We start from the raw sequence: 23,812 nt of genomic DNA on the forward strand, positions 1-23,812 counted from the left end.
CTCTAATTTAGTTTTCCATATTTATTGTTTTCATGATTTTGTTTATGCCTCTTGCATCTCTGACCTTTCTTGGGTAATTTTTTGTCTTCCAAAACATGTTAGAATTTTTTTAAGGGTAGGTTGGCTGTTGTCATATTCTTTTACCAAATACCTTTTTCACTATCTTTCTTGCAAGATAGGCTCATTGGAAATAGAATTTCTTTCATCATCTTTAAGTATTTAGTCCATTCCTGATACTTTGTTACCAATATCCCGATATTGAATGTTATCAATAACTGGAATTTGTTGTCAGTGTAATTATCTTCCTTTGAAAGTAACGTATTCCTAAGTCTCTACTTTTAAGCTTTTCTCTTTGAATCTGATTTTCAGCAATTTTGCTGTTCTATACTTAGAAGGAATTTTTTTTTTTTTAAAGATTTTATTTATTTATTTGACAGAGAGAAATCACAAGTAGATGGAGAGGCAGGCAGAGAGAGAGAGGGGAAGCAGGCTCCCTGCTGAGCAGAGAGCCCGATGCGGGACTCGATCCCAGGACCCTGAGATCATGACCTGAGCCGAAGGCAGCGGCTTAACCCACTGAGCCACCCAGGCGCCCCTAGAAGGAGTTTTTAAAAAAAATGTGTTCTCCTTGGAGCTCCTGGGTAGTTCAAATACCTGACTCTTGATTTTAGCCCAGGTCATGGTCTCTGGGTTGTGAGATTGAAACCTGCATCAGGCTCTGTTCTGGGTATGGACCCTACTTAATATTCTCTCTTGTCCTCTCCCTCTGCCCCTCCCCACTTGAGTGCTCTCTGTCTCTCAAAAAAAAAAAAAAAAGAAAAAAATTTAAAAAATTAAAAAAAAAGCTTCTTGAGTCTGTGGTTTGATGCCTTTCATCAGTTTTAGAAAATTCCCAGCCATTTTCTTTTAAAGCGTTTAAATATTGTTTCTGCCTGATTCTCTCCTTTCCTGTGGGACTCCAAAAACAAATACCTTAGATATCACTATGTCCACTGTGTCTCTCCAGGTCTCATTTGATAGATTTTCTTCTGGCTCATTTTTCTGCTTACTAATAATTTTTTCAGCTGTATCTGGTCTGCCTTGAAGCCCACCCATCAAGTTCTTAATTTCAGTTACTGTAGTTTCAGTTTTATAATTTAAAAAAACTTTAAAAAAGATTTTATTTATTTGCCAGAGAGAGAGTGAGAACACAAGCAGGGATAGTGGCAGGCAGAGGGAGAAAACCCCGCTGAGCATGGAGACTATTGGGGGACTCAGTCCTAGGATCCTGAGATCATGAGCTGAGCTGAAGGCAGGTGTGTAACCAACTGAATCATCCAGTACTGCATAATTAAAAATTGTTCTAATTGTTTCTAGATCATAGCTGAAATTCTCAGTTTTTGTTTCTGTGTCTTTGACCATGGAAAATACATAGATCTCTGTCTGATAATTCCAGTATCTTGGGGTCCCTGTTTTTTTTTTTTTTTTTTTTAAACTATGATCTATTTATTTTGGTTTTCATTCATGTCTCCTTTTTGTCAAATTAGTTTTGATTATGTGCCAGACACTTTATTTACACACATGCCCTATAGGCTAATTTGAGGCCTAAGCTAATGTTATACTGCAAGGAACATTCCATTCGCTTCTTCCTGAAGCTTGGGGATGGTAGCAGTCCAGGATCTCCTTTTCATTTCATGGATTTAGATTGTTAGAAGCTGAGCTGCAATCTCTGGGAAGGCCTGTCACCATTCTTGGTTTAGTCTGCTTTGTAGTATCAACTTCTAATTTTAGGCTCTCCAGGTATACTTCCCTTCCCCTGTTCCTCCAGCCCTGGACTCCAGTCCCTTTCCCTTTAGTCCTTCTGTGCATCAAAAGCACTACTTAGATACTCTCCTCAGAATCTTTCTGTTTCCTCAGAGAAGGAAAACTCTGCAAGCTGTGCCTGTCTGCCTGAGCCTTTATTCTCGTTAATTCTTTACTGTCTTTTTAGATCTCTGCTGCCTTTGAGCAGGTGATTTTCATATTTTGTACTGCTCTTCTGGTTGTCCTCATTAGGGTGGTTGGTATGAATTACCTAGTTGAGCATAACTGGAAGTTAATTCCCTTGAAATTAGATATTTCCTGGGAATTTAAGAGAGAACCTAAGTGAATTTACATAGTTAGGGAAGAACAGACAATCAGGAATAGAGTAGTAGATTCTAGTGATTGTTGGAGTAATAATAATGATCTGTTTATGGTGCAATTATTATGTATGTATAGTGTTTTAAAAAAATTTTTTTTTGACAGAGAAACTGAGAGAGGGACACAAGCAGGGGGAGTGGAATAGGGAGAAGCAGGCTTCCCATTGGGCAAGGAGCCGGATGTGGGGCTGGGTCCCTGGACCCTGAGATGATGACCTTAGCCAAAGGCAGACACTTAACCAACGGAGCCACCCAGGCGTCCCTCTGAATAGTGCTTTACATATATTCATTGAAACCTTGAAATGATCCCGAGAACGGGAACTGTGGTTATCCTTGTCTTACAGATTTAGGAACTGGGATGTGTTCAGGTAAAGTTACTTGACCAAGGTCATGACTCAGGAAGTGATGAACTGGTTCCCAAGTTTGTGCTGGCTGGTGGGACAGATGGCTTGGATCAGATCCCTGGGGAAAGGAAAGCCCAAGTTGGGAAAGCTCAAATGTCTCCAGAGAAGGTTATCAGATAGTCAACATTCATTTTTTTTTTTTTTTTAAAGATTTTATTTATTTATTTGAGAGAGAGAGACAGTGAGAGAGAGCATGAGCGAGGAGAAGGTCAGAGAGCAAAGCAGACTCCCCATGGAGCTGGGAGCCTGATGTGGGACTCGATCCCGGGACTCCAGGATCACGCCCTGAGCCGGAGGCAGTCGTCCCACCAACTGAGCCACCCAGGCGTCCCTCAACATTCATTTTTTAAAATTTGTTTATTTTTGTAAGGTTTTATTGTTATTCCCATTATCACACAGTATAATATTAGTTTCAGTGAAAATATGGAACGGTTCACAAATTTGTGTCATCCTGGTGCAGAGGCCGTGCTAATTCTCTCTATATTGTCCCAACTTTAGTGCATGTGTTGCCGAAGCAAGCTCCTGACAGCCAAAATTTAGGTAAAACATTATAGGAGATGATTCTTAGTAATCAGAAAGTCAAGGGAAACTGTCCTCAGGCTCGTAGTTTCTCCACCATCAAACCATTATCAGTAATTGTCCTAATGTTAGGTCTCGAATGTGTATGATCTGTCTCAGAAACCTATTTGTCAATTCTTAAAATCTTGAAAAATGTTTGAGGTTCTGGGGCACCTGGTTGGCTCAGTTGGAAGAACATGTGACTCTTGATCTTGCGGTCATGAGTTAAAGGCCCATGTTCGGTGTAGAGATTCCAAAAAAATAAACTATTAAAAAAAAAAAAGATTGAGGTTCTCAATTGACTCTTTACAAATGATTATTAAAAGTGATCCTTAGTGTGTGTATGTGTTAAAGAAAAAATTTTTCATTGTGAAAAATTTAGAAAAGACAGGTAAGGCAGAACAAATAAAAATAAAGAAATTAACCAATTAAAGAATTTACCAATTAGATAAATAACTTATTTTTCCCACTCTTGTTTTTTAAACATCTTAATTTTTAAAAAAGTAGATTCCCCTTTATATGTTTATAACCTGTTCCCCCCCCATTTCACGTATTGAGTAACTTTCCAGGGCGTTAAGTATTTTACATCACTTTTAGTTGAATCACCCTTCATGGTTTGGGGCTTTTGAACTCCCTGCATTTAAAAAAATTTTATTATTATTTTTAGCTGATGTTACTAAAAAGTAACATGATGTAAGATAGAGCAGAACATGCATTCTACATATTGGTGCATTTGGAAGGCAATTAAAGGAAAGGAGTTACAGTCACTTAGTGTTCAGTAAATGCCCCAGAACTCTCTCTGCTCGTGTCCTGGGGCCAGTACACTGAAGGGGACATTGCCTGGGCAGGGCCACCCTTCCAAGGCTTAGGAACTCTACAAGGGGGGAGTGGAGTAGGAGAAGGGTGCCAAGCAGACCAGCCTGTCACAGGGTCCTCTGTGCATTCTGGCAGCTAGACTTCACCACGGAGGTCCTGCCCTACGGGGGACAGTGTAGACCTGAAAACAGCAGAGGGCTTAGAGTGCTTGCTTTCTCTCTTTCTTTCTCTCTCTTTTCTTTCTTTCTTTCTTTTTAAATATTTAACTTATTAGAATCATTTGGAGGAGAGACAGAGAGAGAGGGAGAAGCAGGCTCCCCACTGAGCAGGGACCCTGATGGGGGACTCCCATTCCAGGATCCTGGAATCATGACCTGAGCTGAAGGCGGACGTTTAACCGATAAAGTCACCTGGACGCCCCCAGAGCATTTTCTTCATTGGGTGTGGCTCATCATGAAAGGGACGGCTGTCCATGTTGGGCTGGGACTTGGTACATCTGGTTTGGCCAGTCTTCACATCTAAGAAGTTGTTCATCCCAGCCACAGCTTGCTTTCGGGTGAGCTCCACCTGGAGTGCGCAGCTGCGGTACACGCCCTTGCTCACCTTGTTGAACTTGGCGAGGGTGAAGTTCAGCGTCTGCTGTACATCCTTCTCGTTGATGTGGTCAGCGTCCCATGGGGCTTCCACCATTGGAAACAGGCTCCTGCTCATACCAGGGCCAGAGTCAGGGCCAGGGTAGCCAGCAGGGTGCTCAGGGGCCCAGCCATGGTGTGCTCGGAGGTGGGTGAAGCTTAGAGGGGATTGATCCTGCAGCGGCCCTCCCTGCATTTTTAAATAAATATTTGAATATTTATATTTAATCCGCCCCCACAAGTTGCCTTCCATACCCTGAATACATAGTACTTAACGCTTACACTGCCGAAGAATACTGTTTACCAGTGGTTGGGTTATTTGCAGTATTGGCATTACAACTTGAATATATGATTGTATTTTGCCCTTATTTTATAAGAATGAGTGAAGAAAATGGGAAGCACAGTGCTTACTGTGTTGGTAAAAAGCGGATGGTATAATGTATTGGTACTTACTTGGTGCTTTCTGGAAAGTCTTTGAAGTTAGGTGAACATTCAGTGGGCTCAATTATGTTGGAAAGGTGAGGGAGTGTTTTTATGTATTAATCCTATTTAAAAAAAAAAAACATGTATTTGAGAGAGGGTGCATGTGCGAGAGAGTCAGGCGGGGGGTTAGGTGGGGGGAGTGCAGAGGAGGGCAGAGGAGGGATAGAGAGGGAGAAGTGGACTCCTCACAGAGCAGGGATGGGAGGCGGGGCTTGATCCCAGGACTCTGGGATCATGACCTGAACAGAAGGAAATGCTAAACCAACTGAGCCACGCAGGCACCCTTATTACGACTATTTTTTTTTATTTTAAGTAGCCTCCAGGCCCAGCCTGGTACTTGAACTCATGATCCTGAGACCAAGAGTCGCATGCTTCTATGACTGAGCCAGCTAGGCACCCCTATGATGGAATGTTTTTAGATTCTGGCATCAAGTTTTCAAGGATATTTTTTGTCCTGAAAGACTGGGAGTAATTGAGATTTGAATAAATCATTACTTTTCTAGTTGCAGAACCCCCAAATAATGTTCATATCTTTGAACTTGCCCACTTTTCCAAGAATTATATATAAAAGCAAGAATCTTCCTATTCTGTAAATTAGCTATAATTTATTGAATTCTTTCCTTTATAATTGGATATTCATATTTCTGTTTTTTTTCTAATATGCAGTGGATGTCGCCTTTTTTTTTTTAACCATTTTAGCTATATCTTAAGTTGACATTTAAAAGAACCTTTGTCATAACTTGTTCTAAATTTGAAGACTCTCCATGGGAATTGGTTTATTTGAAGTTCTTCATAGTCTTCATTAGCCCATATTTATTAAATTGCTATATGCAGGCACTGTGACATGACAGATAACACTATAGGTGAAAGCAGCATATAGTTACCAAAATGATAAATGAAAGAAGCCTTTTATGTTGTTGGAAAAATGATACTGCTTCTCCAGTCTTTTATTTATTTATTTAAAAGATTTTATTTATTTATTTGACAGAGAGAGAGATCACAAGTTGGCAGAGAGGCAGGCAGAGAGAGAGGGAGAAGCAGGCTCCCTGCCAAGCAGAGAGCCTGATGCGGGACTCGATCCTAGGACCCAGAGATCATGACCTGAGCCAAAGGCAGAGGCTTAACCCACTGAGCCACCCAGGCGCCCTTCCAGTCTTTTAAAATAGATGATTTTAGTCTAGTTTATCTTTTTTAAAAAACTTATTTCTAGGGCTTACTTCCAGATACGTTAAATATGTCAGCCTAAAGATACAGAAATTTCTCTGAACTGGACTATTGAAATTTCTTTTCCTTTTCCTCCCCCCTCCCTTTTTTTTTGGTAAGAGAGAGATTGTGCATTCATGTGTGTTGGTGGGGAAGGGTAGAGGGAGAGAGAAAATTAAGCAGGCTTTGCGCCCAGCATGGAGCCCGACATAGGGCTCCATCTCACAACCCTGAGATCATGACCAGAGCTGAAATCAAGAGCTGGATGCTTAATCAACTGAGCCACCCAAGTGCCCATACATTTTTTTTTTTTTTTTTGGTAATACATACATAACAAAATAGTTAAAGTGGTCAGTTTTAAGTGTATAGATCGGTGGCATTAAGTACATTCACAGTTCCCTGCAACCACCAGCATTGTCCATTTCCAGAACTTTTCAGCTTTGAAACAAATTCTGTACTCATTACACACTAACTCGCTGTCTCTCCCCCACCCGAAACCCCCCTGGAAACCTCTCTTATGAATTCTTATACATGGTCTTAGAAACATTATACTGTTTTCAAAGTAAATGTATCAGAATGGCATTCCTTTTTAAAGCTGAATAATATTCCATTGTGTGTATATATACCACATTCTGCTTATTCATTCATCTGTTGATGGTCATTTGGGATGTTTTTATTCTGGCTATTGTGAATACTGTTGCTGTGAACATGGGTATACTTGTATCGGAGTTCCTGTTTCAGTTCTTTTGGATATGTACTGAAAAGTGGAATTGCTGGCTCATATGGAAATTCTCTGTGGAGCTTTTTGGAAACTGAGCTGTTTTCCATAGTGGTTGCTCCATTTTAAATTCTCATCATCAACGTGCAAAGGTTCTAATTCCTCCACATTCTTGACACTGGTTGTTTCTGGTTTTTTGGATAATAGCTATCCTAATGGGTTTGAGATGGTATCTCATGGTGATTTTCATTTCCCTAAAGCTTAGTAATGTGGAGCATCTTTTCATGTTGGCCATTTTGTATATCTTTGGAGAAGTCTTTATTCAAGTCTTATGCATTTTTGAATTTGGCTTTTTGTTGTTGAGTTGTAGGAGTTCTTTATATGTTCTAAATATTCATCCCTTATCACATATGTGACTTGCGAATATTTTCTCCCATTCTTTGGGTTGTCTTTAGTCTCTTGATAGTGTCCTTTGTACAGAAGTTTTTTATTTTGATAAAGTCAGTTCAGCTGTTGTGTGTGTGTGTCTCTGTGTGTGTGTGTGTCTTTGTTTCTGGTGTCATTATCTAAGGGATCATTGCCAAATAAAACGTGAAGATTGCCCTTACGTTTTCTTTCTTTCTTTTTTTTTTTTTAAAGAGATTATTTATTTACAGAGATCACAAGTAGGCAGAGAGGCAGGCAGAGAGATGGGGGGGCAGGCTCCTTGCTGAGCAGAGAGCTTAATGCTGGGATCATGACCTGACCTGAAGGCAGAGGCTTTAACCTGCTGAACCACACTGGCGCCCCGCCCTTATGTTTTCTTATAAGATTTTTATCTTTTGGGGCGCCTGGGTGGCTCAGTCAGCTAAGTGTCTTACTTTGACTCAGCTAATAATTTCAGGGTTCTGCGATCGAGCCCCATGTCAGGCTCTACCCTCAGTTTTGTCTTTTTAGCTCTTGTGTTTAGGTCTTTGACCCATTTTTTTTTTTTTTAAAGATTTTATTTATTTATTTGACAGAGACAGATCACAAGTAGGCAGAGAGGCAGGCAGAGAGAGAGAGGAGGAAGCAGGCTCCCTGCCGAGCAGAGAGCCCGATGCGGGACTCGATCCCAGGACCCTGAGATCATGACCTGAGCCAAAGGCAGCGGCTTAACCCACTGAGCCACCCAGACGCCCTCTTTGACCCATTTTGAGTTCATTCTTGTTTGTGGTTTAAAGTAAGGATCCAGCTTCATTCTTTTGCAGGTGATTGTCCAGTTTTCCCATCAATATTTGTCAAAAAGCTGTCCTTTCCCTTTTGAATAGTTTTGGCACCCTTGTTAAAAATCATTTGGTTATATGTGCAGGCGTTTGTTTCTGAGTTCTCCATTCTGTATGTCCTTTTTTAATGCTAGTACCACACTGGTTTTATTACTAGAAGTCAGGAAGTTTAAATCTTCTAACTTTGGTCTTTTTTGAGAGAGTGAGGTTCCATATGAATTTTAAGATTTCTAAAAAAAATTTATGCAGAAAACACTTGAGAGTCTGATAGGGATTGCACTGACCTGGTAGATTACTTTGAGTAGTATTGTCATCTTAATATTAAGTCTTTAGGTCTCTAACATAAATTTCTGTAATCTGATTTTTTATAATCGACGTGGGATTAATTTTAGTTTGTACTATAACTTCTGGGTGTTAGGTGTTTGATGACTTTTAGGCTTCTGAAATTAACTGTCATCTCTACTAGCTGTGATTCCTGGTATCTAAGCACCAAATAGAGATGCAAAACCTGTGGTCAGCAGACAGCATGTGGCCTGGACTTCTGTTTTAATTGGCTGTCACCATGTTGGACTTCATTGTATTTTAAATTCAAATTGAACATCACCATTTCCAGGGCCCCTGGCTGGTTCAGCCAGTGGAGTATGTGACTCGATCTCAGGGTTGTGAGTTTGAGTCCCACATTGGGTGTAAAGAGCACTTGAAAATAAAATCACCAAAAAAAAAAAAAAAGAAAGAAAGAAAAGAAAAAATACTTCCAAATAACATGGATTTATATGTTAAAATTCCTTTCAGTTTTTGAGAAATTGGAAGATCAGGCAGCAGTGCTCAAGTAGCACCAGGCTTCCTTCAGATGGGAAGGAGACTGTGGTTTTCTTGAGGAGAGTTTAATATGGGTTGCCGTTTTTGTCCCTCATTCTTGTCTGCCACTATCACCTCTCTGTTCGTCCATAGGCAGAGAGTTTTCAACCCTTTTGAAAAGAGGAGAAAGAGAAAGTTGGATTGAAATTATCTCTTGGAATAAGTATTTATTGCTCATGGCATATTTTAAGTGACCTGAAAACTGCCTTTCATAACAGACTCTTTGATGGTCTGGTTGGACCTTGCCCTATCCCCACTCCCTTTGGAAGATGATTTATGCTTAATGCTATATAAATGTTTTTCCTTATAGCAGCTCCTTTTTTTTTTTTTTCTTTAATGTATGCACATAGTGTGGGGATCAAAGTCACGACCGAGATCAAGAGTTAACATGCTGTACTGACTGGGCGAGTCAGGCACCTCTTCTTATAGCAACTCTGAAGAAAAATGAGGCTTGGTTAGGTTCCTGAGAATCTACATTAATAAAATTCTGCTGAGCTATCATTATGAAAGATTAATTTTGTGAATTGATAAAAGTCATTGATAACTGATGATTGGTTAGTGTTATTTTTTAAAAATGTAAATAGTAATCAGAAGAGATAAAAATCAGGTTAAAATGTTTTAAGTATTGATTTTAAAAGATGCAAAACCTGATAAGCTCCTAGCCAAGTTAAGCCATTACATGTGGTTTTATTTATGTATATGTAATGAGTGAAGAAGTTGAACTTGTCACAGAATAATGGAAGTGAAAGCATATTGTAGCTCTAGTGGCAGACTGGATTTCATTAAAATATCCCTATGGTAATCTGATATTATGAGAGCAGCATTTATGTCTCCAAGAAGCTATAGGAAATGGAATATAAACTTCAAGTCCCATTTGAGGTAATGATGGTTGCTTCATATACATTATTATTTTTACTTTTATTAGAGATTTTATTTATTTATTTGAGAGCGAGAACAAGCGAGGAAGCAGGGAAATGGGCATAGTGAGAGGGAAAGAATCACAAGCAGACTGCACACGGAGCCTGATTCACGCTCGATCTTAAAACTCCAAAATCATGACTTGAGCCAAAACCAAGTCAGATGCTTAACCAACTGAGCCACACAGGTGCCCCTTATTAGAAGATAATATTATACCTATAGTATTTTTAGCATTCTTTTTACTTGGTAATTTGTGAGGATATATTTCATTGGATATCACATCAGTGCCATATCCAGTATGTGGGACAGTGTTTAATGGGAGCAAATGTTTGGAAGAAAGCAAAGAGATAAGTCATCAGAAGGTCAATAAGGTTGCATTATTTTATACTATCATAGGTTGAGTTCATTGTTGGCCAAGTAGATTATTCTGTTAAATATTACTGAGATTAACACAGGGCTTCTGTGATGTTGTGTAGACAGCTAGTAGCCTTACATACTTTTGGAAATGTTTGAATCCAGTTTTTTTCATAGGGCCAAAGAAGTTACTTTAACCTAATAGGAACACTTGCTTACATCCTGGCATTAAGTATTAGAGATGAGTTGCAAAAATTCTTTCATTGAGCTACTTAATAGCTGTTCCCAAGAGACAAGGAGAGTGAAAGGAGAGTCATTCTGATACATGCCAACCTGGATTGCTCAAATTTGGCTGAGGTACTAAGATACCAGATATTACTATACATAAATAGCTGCTTGACCTGCCAGTCCTTGAAGGGTTTAAGGTGAACTAGTTCTGATGACTTTGTAAGACTGTTTAGGAGAAAAACGAGAGATTTTTATAGACAAAGTATGTGTGCTATTCAAGTTCTCATATGTGCTGAAAATTACCTCTGTGCATAAATGCTGAGGAGATACTGTGTGGGGGTGGGTGTGTTATGGTGCGGGCACTGTGTTGGTAGAAATAATTTCCTTAGAGTGTTTGGGTTGACATCATTTTAGAGGCCAATCTACTAAGGACATATAAACACTTGTAGTAGAACTAGTGTTTCATACGGTGGTGTGGTTGTTGTTGCTCTCAAACTAGATTCAGTTTTCATTGGGTAAATTTTGAAGAACTGTTGAATTTGTGTATTCATACATATATATGTTTGTGTATACATAACATAGGTACACATATAAGATTGTGGCTTGTAGTGATACATTAAAGAATAAAGGCTTTTTACTATTTGGTGTGACTTTTTAACTATTTGGAAATACGTGAAATCAGTTTAGCAAGATGGTTGTCAATTTTTCATCCAAAATACAATAGTTTGGAAATTGCTGATGGTTGCCAAGCTGTCATCTGCCTTTTATGAATTTGCTTTTATGATGTGTTTGAATTAAAATTAAAATGGCACGTTATTATAAAGAGCAAGTAATTACGCTTCGTCTGGGCAATGTCTGTAAATCATCAAAGGAAAGAGGTTTTTTAGCCCAAGGAAAGGATGGTTTGATTGCTACAGGGAAAAAAAAAAGATTAGTTGGATTTTTTTTTTAAAGATTTTTATTTATTTATCAGAGAGAGAGAGGGGGAGAGAGCGAGCACAGGCATACAGAATGGCAGGCAGAGGCAGAGGGAGAAGCAGGCTCCCTGCTGAGCAAGGAGCCCGATGTGGGACTCGATCCCAGGACGCTGGGATCATGACCTGAGCCGAAGGCAGCTGCTTAACCAACTGAGCCACCCAGGCATCCCGATTAGTTGGATTTTTAAAAAAAATCAGCGCTCAGGGGAAGGCTAGAAGGGGTATGGAAATGCCCGAGTTTTCCGGAAAAGTTAGCTGAATTTAGAAGTAAGGAATAAATACACTAGGAATAAGGAAGGAATAGGTACGCTAAATATGTATCTTTGGAAAAATGCCTGCCTCCTTCCCCATATTGACTGACGCATACATGTGTAATGAATCATCCAGGTGTGTAAACTTGAAGGAAATACCCAAGTTTTTAGAGCCACAAAGGGTACTGTAGCTTGTTCCAGGGAAGTTTTCCAGGAAAAGATGTCATCTCTCTGTACTTCCGTAGATTTAAATATTTTAAGAAGCCTCAGCCACTCTTGCCCATGAAGGAAACACTCCAAAAGAACTTTTATGATTGAGATACTTAAGTTTATAATAGCACTTGTGTCTGCTCGTTTTTCTCTTATTTTCATAATTGTTCAGAAGTGGACTCCCAGTTTACAATATTACACCTGTAGAAACCAGGGGTACCATCACTGCCCCTTTTATTTCGGCTTAACTTTTTTTTTTTTAAGATTTTATTTATTTATATGACAGCGCGAGATCACAAGTAGGCTGAGAGGCAGGAAGAGAGAGAGAGAGAAAGAGAGGAAGGGAAGCAGGCTCCCTGCTGAGCAGAGAGCCCGATGCGGGGTTCCATCCCAGGACTCTGAGACCATGACCTGAGCCAAAGGCAGAGGCTTAAGCCACTGAGCCACCCAGGCGTCCAGGCTTAACTTTTAAAGATTTTTTTTTTTTTAAAATTTATTTGACAGAGAGAGATCACAAGTAGACAGAGAGGCAGGCAGAGAGAGAGGTAGAGGGAAGCAGGCTCCCCGCTGAGCAAAGAGCCCGATGCGGGACTCGATCCCAGGACCCTGAGATCATGACCCGAGCCGAAGGCAGCGGCTCAACCCACTGAGCAACCCAGGCACCCCAGGCTTAACTTTTAACTGTCATTTAGAAACCAGCCAGAAGTTGGGGACCTCTTATATGACATGACAAAGTTGAAGAAGCTTTCCTTCTTTATTAGGATCATTTTGTTTACAGAATTGTCTGCCCTACCAAGTGGAGCCTTTATGCATATGAGGACTTGTGACTTGTTCATTTTATTGTCTTTAGAGCCTGCTCCCTTGAAATGTTTACTGACTTAAAACAAAAATAACTGAATCAGCGATTCCTGTGGGACGTGAACATCGTATCATATATGCTCTATTCTGGTTATTTTTATAGTCTTTGGATGGCCCTTGGATTTTGTTCTGTGGTTGTCAGAAGCCTGGAAGAAGAGGGATTTGTTTGTTGATGTCTCAGTGACGGTTCCTTTCATAATTGTGGATCTAAGAAGCTTGGGGGATGAAGGAGAATGTCCACTCTTACTCCCACCCCCGCCCAGTTGGTTAAAATAAGAACTTTGGCTCTTGGCACTTAACCCACTTACATAACTTACTGAATCCTACACACACACACACACACACACACACCCTTGGCTTTTAATATTGAATCTCTTATAAGGAGAAATGTCTCAAGAAATGACTTCTTCCTATCTAATTCCTCTTCATTATTTTACTTGTAACCCTTGTCTCTTTTGAACTAGTCTAGCCTTTTCAGGGAAGCTTTGTGGCTCTTAACCCATTTAAGTCTTGACAACTTGAAGATTTCTGAAGGAACTCTCTGAGTACCTACCTCATTCTTCTGATCACTGGAAACTCTTGCTAGCCTTAGACTTCATGATGAAAGAAAGGAAAATGCATTTATATGGAATGAAAAAGGTCATTTGGGTCATACCTTCTAGCACAATGCTAACTGAACGTTGAGCACAGAACTGTCTCCCAGAAATAAATGCAAGGCATGTATATGTAGTTAAAATTGTTCTAGTTGACATTTAAAAAAAAAAATCATAAAATAGGTAGGGGAACCAGGCTGGCTTGTTCATAGAGCACGTGACTCTTGATCTCAGGGTTGTGAATTCAAACCCCATGTTGAATGTGGAGCCTACTTTAAAACAAAACAAAACAAAACTAGATGAAATTAGTTTGACCATTATATTTTATTTAACCCAGTATATCTGAGATATAATCATTTCAGTGTGTATAATCATGTTATAAAATCAACATGTAATAAAATTGAGTTATTTTGCATTTTAAAAATTTACACACTAAGTGTTTGAAGTTCTGCCTCTATTTATAGCCACATCTCAACTTGGATGGTACTCTTCATTGGAAATACTTGATTTTTATTTAGATTTCATGAAATTTACAGTTGGCAAAGTAGACATTCTCAAGTTGTTCCAGACATACACGTTTTCTAATAACTGGAGTTAAAAAAAAAAAAAAATCCTGTTCCTTTGATATTTGTGTCTTTGTTGACAAAACTGGTTCATGTTCTTTATTTTTTTTGAAAAATATTTATTTGAGCCTGAGTTGGTTAAGCAGTCATTTTCCGCTCAGGTCACAGTCTGGGAGTCCTAGGATCGAGTCCCCGTGTGGGGCTTCCTGCTCAGCATGGAGTCCGCTTCTACCTCCGCCTGCCCCTCCCCCTTCTGGTGCACATGTGCGTGTGTGCTCTCTCTCTCTCATTCTTTCTCTCTCAAATAAATAAATGAAATCTTAAAAAAAAAACAACAACTGTGTGTGAGTGGCAGAGGTTGTGGGGAGGAGCAGAGGGAGAGAGGGACAAGTGGACTCCATGCTAAGTGTGGAGCTCAACTCTGGGCTTGATCCCATGAGGTCAGTGACAGGAGCTGAAATCAAGAGTTGGGTGCTTAACTGATTGAGCAACCCAGGTGCCCTTAGAATCAGTGTCACCTTGAAACAGAAGTATGTAAATTCAGAACTATTATTTAAATAAATCCACTCATTCTTCTATCAGCTCAGTACTATTAATATCAACGCAGAGGAACATTGCAAATACTGAAAAGCAAGCCTAAATTTAATCCATATCAAACATCATTCTGCAGATTTTTCTTGTAGTTTTTGTAGCCAGTTCACATCACACTATGCTTTTAATTAAAGTCTTCTGCATATTCGTGTTACAAAGTGAGGAAATTATTAATTTGCATTGTAAAATATTTTAGTTTCAATATAAAATTTTTTTGTACTTATGTAGTAGCCAAGGCACAAACTTTCCTTTGAACACTCTATTCATATACAGTGTGATAGTGATGTGATTGTTTTAGGTTTGCTAGGGCCACCATCACAAAATACCATAGACTGGGTAGTTTACATGAAGAAATTTATTTTCTTGCATTTCTGGAGGCTGGAAGTCCAAGATCAGGGTGCCAGCAGGGTTGGTTTCTGCCTTTTCTCTGTGTCCTCACTTGGGCTTTCTTCTGTGTGCAGGAGGGAAAGATTGATTGATTTCTGGTGTATCTTCCTCTTCTTTTTTAAAAGATTTTATTTATTTGAGAGAGAGCGCACACATAAGCAGGAGGGAGATGGACAAGCAGACCCCCCGTTGAGTAGGAAGCCTGATGTGGGGCTCTATCCCAGGACCCTGAGATCATGACCTGAACTTAACCAACTGAGCCACCTGGTGCCTCTTCCTCCTTTTTAAATACAGTTGCCCCAGATGATCGTACCTATTCTCTGGGCTTAAAATTCTTTCAGCCTGTTATTAAATTGCAAATTCATGATTCCAGCTCACATTACCCTCTGGAGGTCCTGACCTGTATTTTTGTCTGGTAAGTATCTCCACTTTGGCCACTGTGGTGACGCTGGTGCCTTTTGAATACAGTGTATCCAGGTCTGAAGTCCACCCATCTCCAGCCCCCTCCTTCCAGCCCTTTTCAGTTCCTTTGGTTACTAGTTGCACTGCTTCCTAGTTGCCAAAATTAAAAAGTTGGCATTATTTTGATGCTTCTTTAATCTCTCTTATCCAAATCCTCTCGACATTTCTCTAGCCCCTTTCCTGCGCACTGCCCTGGTGTGTGTTCATCAGCCTTTCTCCTGGGGGAATGCAGTGGCATCCTAGCTGACCTCCTTATCTCTACCTAATCTTCCACATCACACCCTTCCACCTTCAAAAATACGCCTAGCAAGTCTTCCTCGAGTTGGAAGAGAGCCGGTGCCTAGTTTTTCTGGAGGAGAGGTTCTGAAGACTTGGCCCTTCCCCTCCCCCCAGAGCTGTTCTCTCCTGTGCCCTGCCCTGTACCTGTGTCGCTGTAGCTCTTCTCAGATTACACTGCACTCAGTTTCCACTTCCTCACCTCTCATTCATAATGCACGTGTTAGACTGTAGTTCTGGGTTTCTCTGTGCCTGGATCCTGTCTCTAAAAGACTGTTAGCTCCCCAGATGCGGATCTGGGGTCTTACTAGTTTGCCCAATGTACTCATTTGCTAGGGCTGCTGTAACAAGTCCCACAAACCGAGCGGCTGAAGGAAGAGCAATGTAGTGACTCTTCTGGAGGTTAGACGTCTGAGACCAAGTTGTTGGGAGGGTAAGATGGCGCTCCCTCTGAAAGTGCTTTTGAAAGGGTCTGTTCAGGCCTCTCTCCTAGCTTCTGGAGGTTCCATGACTTTTGGCAGCATGGCTTCAGTCACATGGCTTTCTGTGTGTGTGTGTGTGTGTGTGTGTGTGTGTCTGTCTGTCTGTCTTTACATTTCTGTTTTTATAAGGGCATCAGTCATATTGGATTAGGGGCCCACCATTCTCCAGTATGACCTCATCTTAATTACATCTGCCTGACCTGATTTCCGGATAACATCACATGTGGGGGTAGTGGGAGTTAGGACTTCAAATATGAGTTTGGTGGGGATATACTTCAACCAGTAGTATGTTGACTATAACATAATTCTAAAGTGATCCAGTGGAGTCATTTTTTTTTAAAGATATTATCTATTTGTCAGAGAGAGGAAGGCGCACACAAGCAGGGGGAGCAGCAGGCAGAGGGAGAAGCAGGCTCCCCACTGAGCAGGAAGCCCTATGTGGGACTCAGTGCCAGGACCCTGGGATCATGTCCTGAGCAGAAGGCAAATGCTTAACCCACTGAGCCATCCAGTCACCCCCAGTGAAATAATCTTTGAGTAAAAGTTCAGACTTTTATTTACTTAATGGGCATTATGTTTAAATAATCAAAAAAAGCTTATGATTTCATTGTTCATACTTATCTCTAGTTTTCAGGTACATCCATATTTGGCAGCTTTTGAATTGTTGCATCTCAAAAGATGCAAGTGGATGATTCTAGTTGTTCTGACTGTCCTGGTGAGAGAGAGAGAATGTGGCTTAGCTTTTGATGTATTTAATGTATGAATAAGCCAACAAGGACAAAGGAGTGGAAAGAAATTTCGAAGATGGAGAGCAGATGGACCCTGAGTAGCAGAGTTATTAGCAGACCAGAAGGAACTGAAATGTAAATGCAGGGGGAGAGACCAACTGAAAGCAAACTGATTTGCAGAGCAGGACTTGACTGAGGAACAGGAAGCGTCAGGGCTTCTGAGTGGGTGAGGGAAGGGGTTGAAACTAAGTGTGAATCAGCCCAGGAATACCCCTCTCACTGTGTCATTCTCCTTCCCACCCCCACACGGGGAGAGGACTTTTCCTGATTCTACCTGGGGACAGCAGGCCCAGCAGAAGATGAGAGGCTGAGAAGTGGCAGTCTCCTTAACTGGGCCACCAGTCTGCTGACAGCTAGGCTGGTGGGCACCAGGCAGTGAACTTGCTGCCTTCCGCTCTGGACAGGTAACTCATTGACTGGTCCTAACCACATACAGAAAACTTCTAGTCAGGAGCATCTGGGTGGTTCAGGCAGTTAGTTCAGTCAGAGCTAAAGCATCTGCCTGTAGTTCATGTCATGGTCCCAGGGTCCTGGGATCCAGCTCCCAGGTTGGGCTCCCCACTCAGCCGGAAGTCTGCTGTCCCTCTCCTTCTGTCTTTCCCCCAACCCCCTCCCACTTGTGTGCTCGCTTGCTCTCACGCCTTCTCTATAAATAAAGAATCTCTTTAAAAAACCCCAAACTTTCTAGCCAGCATTTTAGTGCCTCTTCCTAAATATTGAATCAGATGGCTTAGGAACACCAAGGAGTGCAGGAACGCCATGAACATGATCAAGAACAAAACAGATGAAGGGGGATAAAGCAACCTGAAGACAAGGCAGGGACAAATAACTTCCGATAAGTTCTTGATACTTACTTCAAGGAGGGGAGGGTATTCTTTCTGTGACATAATTTGTAGTAAAAGTAGGCAGAGAACGAGTAGGAGTTCTTGAAGATGAGAAACATTGACACCAGAAATTTGAAAATATAGTAGGAATCTTTCAGAGAGAACAGTGAGAACCTAGAAAGGAAAATTAAGAAAAGCAGGGGATTGATGTAGAGGCTCTGAGAAGCACGGAGTCGGAATTTCAGGAAGAGAACAGAGACGACATGTAGGACTGAGTGTGTCCAGGTTGACTTGGTTCGCAGAGAGCTCAGGTTGGGGCCAGAACCCCACTCACCAAAGGCACATTGTGTTGAAATGTCGGAAGAGCAGAGATTGGGAAGAATCTTAGAACTTACTTTCATACAGAAAGAAACAGCTGCACAGAAGATTCCAAATCAGATTTCCATTAGATTTATCAGCAGCAGTGCTGGAAGCTGGAAGATAGTAGCTTCATGCCTTAAATGTTGAGGGAAAATGGTGTCTGGCTTACATTTAGTTCTCATCCAGATTAGTGCTAAAGTGTGTATATAAAATAAAAACTTCATTTGAGACCCGTCGTGTTTGAAACTTCTGCCATGCACCCTTTCTTGGGCAGCTGTCAGAGTTCCAAGCCTCTAAGCTAGGCAGTAAGTCAAGACAGAGGAAAGGACGGAGTCAGGAACAGAAGGAAGGGGGAGGAAGTTTGTGATCCAAGCCCCAGGAATGGCAGCTGTGTGCAGGTCTAGAGAATAATCAGTGTCTCTGAAATAGGAAAATGACAGGCCTAGGGGAGGCCCGTCTTTAAGAGAAACGGAATGGAAACCACTGGATCACCTCTTGTGTCAGGCTGCCCTGAGGGAGCTTTGCAGACCTTTCTCACAGCCTCAGAGCCGGAGTGATGAGCCCCTGTGAAACCAAGCAAGTGAAAGAAACGGTGCAGTTGCTGTCTCTTAAGGGGGGAAATAGAGGCCCAAGAAAGGAACTGTAATCAAAGGACTTTTCTTTCCTATAATAGTGTAAGTAGGAGTATTGATTTGACCACCAGGGCAGGGGGATGTGAGTGCGTGAACATAGGGTATGGTGGTTTCTGAGTGAAGTCCCCCCACCTTTTTTTTTGAGAGAAAGGAGTGGGGAGGGGAGGGGCAGAGGGAGGGGCGGGGAGGCTCTCAACCAGGCTCTGCACTGAGCCTGGAGCCGGACCAGGGCTTGATCCCACCGCCCTGAGATCCTGACCAAAACCAAAATCAAGAATCTCATGCTTAACGGACTGAGCCACCCAGGTGCTCCTGAGAGACACCCTTTTTTACTAGGGAGTTACTAGGTAATGTCTGGACTGAAAAGGGTACAGGAATAAAGTGTGCTGGTCAGCATGTGGAGGTCAGTGGAGGAAAGGCTGGAAGTGCAGCCTCTCAGGAGTTTGGGCCCGTTGAGGTTGGGGGCTGCTCTTCTAGTACACGCCTTTGTTATGTGGCCTTTCAGCTTGTGTATGTGGATGTACTTAGCAAATTTTTTTTTGTTGTTTACAAATTGAAACTTTTGGGGGCGTCTGGCTGGCTCAGATCAGGAGTATGTGATCCCTGATCTCAGGGTCATGGGTTCAAGTCCCCACGTTGGGCACAGAGCTTACTTGGCGGGGGTGGGGGTGGGAAGGAAGCTTATTATACTGCATACGTTTTTTCTTTTCATTTAATTTATCATTATAGATCTTCTTCATTGGAACTTGTATATTGTTAATCGTTTAGAAATGGCTGAGAGATGGGCTGCCTGGGTGCCTTAGTTGGTTAAGCATCCAACTCTTGGTTTCGGCTCAGGTCATGACCTCAGCTTAGGGGCATGAGAGCGAGCCCTGCATTTGGCTCCTCTGTTGATCAAGGAGTGTGCTTGAGATTCTTAACCCCCCCCATTTCCCTCTCCTTCTGCCCCTCTCCCACTTGCATGTGTTCTCTTTCTCTAAAATAAATCTTAAAAAAAAAATGCTGAGTGATATCTGCTAATTAATACTAGTTTAAATGTCTTGGAAAAAAACCAAAAGTGTGCGGTTTCAAGTCAGTCACTTATTTGGCTCTGGATGACTACTTACTGTATCCTCGGTCCAGTTTCCAGATGTTTCCACATACCATGGGAAGAAAACCGTAGGAGGCCTTTCCCCTTGAGGACCTCACATTCTAGCAGAAGGGACCTGCCCGCAGGTGGCTTGGCAAGGGAGTTTAGATTGCTTGAGGGGAAGGGAAAACCACCAGTGGGGTGAGGACTGTCCTCAGGAAGGGCCTGCAGAGGGTGCACTTTTGAGAGGAGTCTTGATGGTTGAGAATGTGCCAGCTGGGGGAAGCACAGGGGACCGGAGTGCTTGAGGTGGAGAGCCCTGAGGCAGGAAAGGCCCTGCCGGGACCAGAAGGGTGGTGCTAGCCCGGAGCTGGGTGATGGAGCGGTTGAATCTCTCCTGGCACAGAGGAGTGATTGATGTATTCTGGCTTGTGCTGATTCAGAATGTTGGGGGATGGATCAGGCAGGGCAAGAGTGGACGCAGCTCCCCAGAGGCCCACCTGACAGGTGGCACAAAGTGGGGTCGTACTTCATGGTGGGGGTGCCTTCGTGTTCGTGTGTGTTCACACCCACACTTACTACGTCCTTTTTATTCGTTCTTTTTACTTGCACGGAGTTTCCCTTTCTCCTTGATGCAATTAGTTAGGAGTTCCAGTGGCTTGAACCCAGGAAGGTTAATTAATGGTCGAGGCAGTGAGCAGTAAACATACCGACCAGCAGCTCATACTAGCTTTATTACTTTATTTTTTTAAATTGCTGATAATTACAATAATGCACATGGGCACGGGTCCCAGACAGGAAGAATCATTGTCTGCAAGCACATCTGGTGTGAGCTGATAATCCAGTCTGTATTTACTTTTAAATTTAAATGCTACATAAATCATAGGAAAGATGCCTTTTTGACTTGCTTTGAACTTGGGGGGAGGGTGGAGCTCTTTTGTATTTTTGTTATTTTCACATTTGTTTTAATGGACATTAGAAGTTAAAGTAATCTGCTTCATCATGGCTGGTATCTGAGTATGGCTTGCACCTAGTAAACGTAGTAAAGTGGTTGGCAGAACAGCACATAAACAGTGCCATTCGTAATTTAAAATGTAATGTCCTCCCCCTCTGCTCTGTAGAAGTCATTTTGGCAAAATGTCTTATTTTCTGGTCTTAAACAGATATGGGTTACTCATCTAAGGATTGCTGCCCTTTATTGACTTTCAACATTACAGAACCTCAGAAATAAAGCACCAAGCCTTTGGTTTTCATGAAAAAGTAAAAAATTAAGAAATTTTTAGATTAAGCCATTAATTCTTAATAATACTATCAGCTTACTATTGCTATCATTTTATAAAAAATGTTAAAACAAAAGATAAAAATAATCATAGAATTCAGAGCACTCTTTCCTCAAGAGAAGACAGCAGTTCCATATCCTTATACATTCAGGTGCACGCACACACATGTGCACACCAGACCCTTATTTTTCTCATTTTTCAGGCCATTGAAAACTTGTCCAGAATCTTAATAGCCCTCTAATGAGTGTTAGGGAACCTCTACTTTAAAAGGCAAATAAAACCCATCTTACATATTAAGACATGAATGTTTTCAGTTGCATGGATTTGTTTTTGTTTTTGTTTTTAAGGATTGTAATTGATTTGAGAGCCAGCAAGAATAGGAGCCAGGGGGAGGGACATAGGGACAAGCAGACTCCCTGCTGAGCTGGCAGCCCATTGCGGGGCTCAATCCCAGGACTCCAAGATCATGACCTGAGCTCTTATCTTTCCTCGTTAACAGTACAGGAAGGGAGACCTAGTGGAATCAATTTCAGATCCCTGACATTAGCTATTCATGTTTGCGGTGGAAACTTCTGGAAGTCAGCGTTTTAGCCAAAGCTGACATGTGGATAGTTTCCCAACTTAGCTTTGGTAAAATCACTAAGTTGAGTATCTATTTTAGTGAAATAGAAATAGAATATTTTAAAGGAGATGCAATTTACTACATTAGGTACATGAGATAATTGAAAAATGCTAAAATAGTGCCTCATTTTTAATGGTTATGACTTAATACACTTGAAATAAACAGTATTATAAAAGCATTTGATTAGCCAGAGGAAGCATGTTTATAATTTCTGAGAATATTGCCGGCTCTGTGCTTGGGTAGCCTACAGAGCACTCCCTTACCCCACAGTCATTTGTATTGTTTCTTCTGTTGGTTTGGTTCTTTTTTGGTATTATTTCTATCATCCGTGAATTAGTAGGAATGATTTAGAATGGATGTTAATTATTAATATTTAATCAGTAGTACTTCCGGATGTTTGTTACTTAAAATCATTTCCCTCTTTTAAGGTTTAAGAAGCATATCCCTTACACATTCCCCTGACCCTGCACACGCTATTTATTTAGCACCCTCAGTGAAGAACCAACTAATGCTGGCCAGCGAGTTCAGAGGTTAAGCCCAAGTTCACACCCATTTAGATCATCTTATATTAATACTCGAGCCTGCTGGCTTTCTGGCCTCTGCAGTTAGCATGCCTTCAACATAGGACCGGAATATGGCCTGGCTCTGGAATCCTACAGATTCCTGTTCGTGAGGAAGCCGTCGTCTTCGTTTCCAAGCCGTGGTCCTTAGGCATCGGGAGTGTCAGGAAAGTAGAGTTTTGTCTGTTGTAGTGTTAACTGTGAACCAAAGTTCAAATACTGTGGGTGTCGTTTATTATAATACCCAAAATTTGGGTAGCACTGTATTTATGTTGCACAGAAGCGAAAACTAACACTGAGAGATGTTATTCCATGATGTTGGGTAGCTAGTAAGTTGAGGGGGAATATGCTCTCAATAATACAAATCCAGAGAAATAACTTTTACATCGTGCTGTTTTGATCACAGCAGTGTCTCAGTAGTAACTGCAGATTCATCTTGACCTGGCTTCCGTGCCAGCCGGAAGCTGGACCAGGGCCAGGAAGCCAGCAACTCCCGGTGATTTTCTTCTAAATGGTGGGGCGGTATTAAATTGTTCGTGTCAACCTGAATTCCCACAGAAGAAAATGTGGTGCATTACTGCAGCCTACTTGAAGTATGTCCAGATTTAATAGGCAAAGAAGGCCTGTGCAGTCTTTGAAGCCCATTTCATGCTGTCCTGGATTTGGGGAGGATGCCTAGTGCCAGGGGGACTTCAGGGGTTCTTCCCTGCACACTCGGAATTTCAGCCCCAGTGCTGCAGTGGTAGCTGGAGAGAACTGAATGTTGAGGAGCCACCAACAATAATGCGGTTACCCTCTGAGTGCTTGCTCTGTGGCAGGTACCAAGCTTCCTTGCTTCCGGGCAGTGTCTTCATTTAATCCCCAAACAAGCCGGAGAAGTGAAGGTATGTTAGCAGTCCCGTTTTCCAGATAAAGAAATTTAAAGCCTGATAACAATGGCCACCAATATTTGAAGAACTCTTTTCTATAGAACAAGGACTCTTTCCAGCACTTTGCATATCTTAACTCATTTACACATCAAGACAAGACTATGGTGAGCAGTTCTGTTGTCAGCTTCTTAGAGATGAGGAAACTGAGGGCCAGAGAAGTTAGGGGTCCTGCCAAAGGTGGCACAGCTCATCAGTGATGGGGCTGAAACGCAGTCATTGTCTGCCACATTGCCCTTGGGCACACCTCAGGCACTTCCCTGTGCGGTTGGGTGGAATGGGCTGAGGATGGATGGTTGGTCCAGGCATGTCTTCGTACCTTCTGAAATCAGTTTCTTATTGGAGTTCCTATTATGGGCAGTTGGAAAGAAACACAGGAGCCAGTGCAGAACCTGTACACTTGGGAATTTTAGATCCATAAATGCTATTCTTTTTTTTTAAACGTAAAATATTTTATGTCTTTATGTATTTTTCAATAACTTCCTTTATAGAAGGCTCTTTGTTCTCATCTCGGGGACACATAACA

General features: G+C 41.6%; 1 protein-coding gene and 1 non-coding gene across 5 annotated transcripts in view; one reads left to right on the forward strand and one right to left on the reverse strand.

Annotated features, from left to right (window-relative positions):
* APLP2 (amyloid beta precursor like protein 2) overlaps positions 1–23,812 on the forward strand; it is an 83,382-nt gene that overhangs the window by 14,977 nt on the left and 44,593 nt on the right. The gene's annotated exons all lie outside the window — the stretch shown is intronic.
* Positions 2,981–3,083, reverse strand: LOC122914808. Its single transcript, XR_006385882.1, has one exon. It is a non-coding gene; the product is annotated as a U6 spliceosomal RNA (small nuclear RNA).

The sequence above is a fragment of the Neovison vison genome, chromosome 7 (genome assembly GCF_020171115.1).
Source record: "Neovison vison isolate M4711 chromosome 7, ASM_NN_V1, whole genome shotgun sequence".
In the NCBI taxonomy this organism is placed as follows: Eukaryota; Metazoa; Chordata; class Mammalia; order Carnivora; family Mustelidae; genus Neogale; species Neogale vison.